General features: G+C 36.1%; 1 long non-coding RNA gene across 1 annotated transcript; it reads right to left on the bottom strand.

Annotated features, from left to right (window-relative positions):
• Positions 1–1,216: 1,216 nt before the first annotated feature.
• LOC141621692 (uncharacterized) lies at positions 1,217–3,642 on the bottom strand. Its single transcript, XR_012532582.1, has 3 exons — positions 3,492–3,642; positions 3,284–3,391; positions 1,217–1,415 (listed from the first exon to the last, which is right to left on the bottom strand). It is a non-coding gene; the product is annotated as an uncharacterized LOC141621692 (long non-coding RNA).
• Positions 3,643–5,059: the final 1,417 nt, after the last annotated feature.

Genomic DNA, 5,059 nt, shown 5'->3' with positions numbered 1-5,059 from the left:
CATAAATTAAAACTATGTTGTTTTTTTTTTTCTAACCTAACAATTGGTGTTACCCATACAATTACCCTTTCTAGTTACCAAAACAAGTGCTAAAACTTCCCAATAATGTAGCTTACTCTCACTCTCATACCATACCTCAAGTAGTAATCAATATCACTCACTAAAACCAGCTAATAATCCCACATTTAACATTTCTCCCATGGTAACTTATACATTATCAAACCTTCATATCCATAGTGATTATGGAAGCCAATCACAAACTCGACTACTTAGTCAATCCTATATCCTCAAATCCAGCATTCAGTTTCATCCATTTTAAGTCAAGTACTAAGCACTAGTATCCTAAACATAAACAACAATGCCATGTTCCATAACCTTAGTAACCAATGCAACTCGCACTTGACATCACAATTAATTCTACTAAACAACCACACTCACTTTATCAAGGAACTAGGTATAAGAATCACTAAGTATGTCTCATCACACTACCTAAGTCTTTCCAACATCAAATCCTCTCAAAACCAGGAAAGGGTCAAACATAAACAATCCCTTCAAAGGTCATAATTTCCAACCAAGGTCAACATTTCTCAAAAGAAATAGTATTATCAAAAGGCGTTAAGGAAGGATAAGCAAGGAACAAATGACAAGTTAGAAAATACAAGAGTGACTCACAAGGAGAACGAAAAGAGGATTTAGAAGAAGGAATAAGCATTAAGAAGTAAAGAACAGGGCAAGGTACATAAAGAATGAGAAACATCTTCGAGGAGGTAGAAGCATTCTTCAAAGTTGAACAAATCTTCAATTTCTGGCAATAGGCACCATGTCTTGATCTTCACTTTGATAAGTTCACAGTTATTGATCCAAGGCACAACAATTATAAAATGACAATCAACAAACATGTTAGTACCTAACAAAGAGCAATCACAAAGAGACTACAACATAAGGTCCTAAGTCTACCCATCCTACCCATCTCTCAAGTTTGTTATTTTAAGGTCAAGTTATTTATATTGGGGTGCACAAACGTGCGTCGGGAGCAACAAGCTCTGATACCAACTGTGACACCCTCAATTTTTAGCGATAAATAAACACGTAAATTCTACAGAAAAACGGACAGGATATGTTTGTAATTGGTTCAACTAGATAAAACCTGTAATTTCAAAAAATTTCCTAAACCATTCACAAACACTTCCAAATGAAGAGTGCCAAAACCTGCAAATACTAACACACTAATTTACATAACATAACTAAAGTCACGAGAATAACGTGATACAAACCAAAGTAAGAGAGGGAGACATATGTCCCTTCAAAATATAAACACAACCAAATGTTTAAAGGTTTACTACAAAATAACCAAACTAAGTCCAAGGTTCTTTTGCTCACTAGCTCGTCTGTGACCCCATCTAATCATCATCAACCTGTCAATCGCATTTTATACAAACACGAAAGCCACAATTCAGTGGGGAGTAACTTCGAGTCCTCCCAGCCACGAAATGTCATATTTAATGTAACATGTAACGTAACATGTAAACCACATCACAATAATCTAGATATCAAATATTCTAACAAGTGAACACTAAACTGACCAAATTAACTATCGTGTGAAACATATAACAAGCAGTAATCCAAACTTTATCAATTGTAACCGGCTTGCATCTCACCTATTACAACTCATAAAATCACCATACAAGAAAGGACAATATATCAAAGACAGGCATAAGTTCTTAGTACGGTCAATAGTCACTCTGTAACTCGAGTCTATACCACGAGGTAGGGATGTTAATCGAACCGGTATCTTGGCTCAGAGGTTCTATCAAAACATGGCCAAGACACAACACAACCCTAGTCCTAAATCTGCGCAGACCTAGACATGCGGATACACACCACCGCACCCAAGAACCACAATTTTTTAAAACAAAGTGAGTACCCTAAGGAGTCCACCAAAGGGTTGGCTAGTACTTAAGCTGACCACTTACTCTCAAAATAAGTAACGAGGTCATGCCCCAACTTGGATATAAACCCACCAAGTCAGGAACACAAAGGCTATTAAGCAGTGAACATATACTCGTCAAAGACTATAATGGCCTATCTATGACATCAGCCGAAGTCACTCACCTAGGACCTAGTCCCAACTGAATGCTTTAGCCTACAACACTTAAGACAAGTAGGACACCCACTTAACCATAAGAGGGGCAAAGAGTCCAACTTTCAAACATAATGCTAACATTCTATCATGTGAAAGGCTATATAAATGTCTATTCAGCAGACAATCCAACCATATCCTCAATGTCATCAATAACCAAATTATAGCTAACCATCAATATTATAATCCATGAGAATAAGCTAAAATGGCAACAAGGCAAGAAGATTCAAGTATAAGGCAACCAATTCATCCAACAACCAACATGTGAAATGATAATTACAAATACCAAGGCATAACATAAAACATCCAACAACAACCAATCTCACCTCAAAGACAAACCCTCGACCCTAGTCCCGCGACGGGTCATCGGTCAAATCGAGGCTGACCGGTTTAAACCTAGTTTGACCAAACTCGTTTGGTCAATCCGCCTGACTCGTAGTCTTGGCCTACTTTTGGCCCAAATCATAATAATTATCACAATGTCATTCTTATGCTAAATTTCAATTCTTAACATGTTAATGCTATCAAACTAAAGACTTTATTTTAATTTACAAAAATGGGTAATTTAACATAATTCTAGCATAATAAAACTAATCACATGCTAAAAGTACCACCATGCTTAAATACATACTCCAAAGAACTCAAACATTCAACATTAAAGCCCAAAACCCGACCCAAAAGTCACGGACCAACCCCGGGTCAAGCACGGCCTGCCCGCATGTCCGTCACGGGCTGTTTCACTGCTGTGAACAGATACCGCGGGTCTGTGAACAGAACTTTTCTATAAAATTTTCGACAAAACGACGCCAAATACTCATACGGACTCCGAATTGAGTGATTCAAGTGGCTAAACCACCTAATTTTTCGATGCCGTTCAATCTGTCATATTTTTGGAAACATTGGAAAACGTCTCGGTCCGGTACTGACGCGTTCCAGCCAACACGCGGATTTGACACAACACGTAATTACTCATCCAAATTTGTTCTAAACAATAATATACTAATGGTTAACATAAATTAAACATAATCATACTCATCTTACCCCATTCATTCATTTATCAACAAGATCGTCTCAAACAACAACAAACAACAAACACAACTACTAATGTGACATTAATTCGTCGAGTAACTCGAAATATGTTACCTTAAGCTAGAAAAAGGCAAAGTAACCCTTGAGAAAACCCTAAAAACAGTAGCTACCCATCATCCTCTACTATATAGGAGTCCCCTATATCATCCTCATAGTCTTCACCTATTAAAAACAACAAAAACACAACAATAATCACTAAAACCGAAATTATGCCCCAAAATCATCTTAAATCAACATAATGAAAACTGAAATTAAAACATACTAGGATGTAGATCTTGAAGAGAGGATTCCGAAAATATAAATTTTGCGAAAATCGGACTAGAAACGAAGAAGTTATGATGAAATTACGATTGTAAGATTATTTTATTTATTTTTTTTGTGGATTTCGGTCAAGGGGCCCAAAAGAAGAACAAAGGAAGTTCTAGGAAGGAATGGGAAGGAGGAAGAGGAGGTGTGCCGAGTAGGGATGGCAATTATGACCCAAACCGAACCGAACCCGAATCGAACCGAAGGAAAAAATTCGATCCAAACCCACCCTTTAAAAACCCATCTCCGATCCATTATTTAAAAACCCATATCCATATCCACTATTGAAAAACCCGAACCATATCCAAACCCGATCCATTCATACCCGAACCCGATCCAATCGGATATTTTTGAAAATTTAGGCTTTATTAAACTTGAAATTTCAATTTTCTTATATAAAATCAATTTTTTATGTAGTCAAATCAAGTTTCGGATTGGGTTTTGGATTATATGGTGGATCAGGTATGGATTTGGAGCGGGTATGGATTTGAAAAAAGTATAATGAATCGGGTATGGATTTTAAAATTTTGGATATGGATCGGGTATGGATATGGATCTGTGATCCAATAAAAACGTGGATCGGGTTTGGATCTTGCAAAACCCGATCCAATCCAACCCATTGCCTTCCCTAGTGCCGAGAAAGGAGAAAGAGGAGCGGGATTTGGCGGAATTTCATTAGTCGGTTTTGGATCGATTCGACGATAATTAGAACCGTTTGTCAAATACAAATTCCGACAATGCCAAAGTTCTTAAACATGAGATTACAAGAAGATTGAGTACTCATATGACCCATTTCCAAAATCGTTTGCCCAATTTTCAAAAGAATTGCCGTTTTTCCCGATATGCCCTTATTTCGAATCAAAAGGTTTTTAAATGGTTTAAACTATTTTTAAACATTTCGAAACTATCAAAATAAATACTTTACTTCAAAATATAATAGAATTATATTTCATTGAATTATTATTACTTCAAATACAATAATATTAAATTCAACTTGATTAATAAATTACTTTCGCAAAATAATAACGGTCCGAAATTACGGGGTATTACAAGAGGTCAAATGTTGACCCGTCAAATATTCGATGTAAAATAATTTAGTTAATTTGGATGCAATTGAAGTAAAGTAATCCATTTTAATTATGTTAGTTGAGCTCATTTACGAAAGTGGTAGAACCCGACAAAATCACTAAGCCAAATCTGGCAATCAATAAGGAGTGTATCACAACGATTTAATGTATTTAATAACGACACTTATATTATCGTCTTCCAAATATTGGCGGAAACATAAACCGCGTTAATAGGAATAACGGTTTCCCTCGAAAACCTTTGTTATTATAATGTGACAACGACTGCTTAACAAACCGTTATCAGAAACGTTTAATGGTTTCCAAAAACTCGTTATAGAATCACTTTTATCAACGGTTGTTAGAAAACTGTTACCAGTTTAAAAAAATGGCATTTCGAAAATCATTACTAAATTAACACCTGCAACGGTTTGTGGTACCCATTGTTATGTTATAGATA

Source organism: Silene latifolia, chromosome X (assembly GCF_048544455.1).
Source record: "Silene latifolia isolate original U9 population chromosome X, ASM4854445v1, whole genome shotgun sequence".
Lineage (NCBI taxonomy): Eukaryota > Viridiplantae > Streptophyta > Magnoliopsida > Caryophyllales > Caryophyllaceae > Silene > Silene latifolia.
This window is presented reverse-complemented; position numbering and strand designations above follow the sequence as displayed.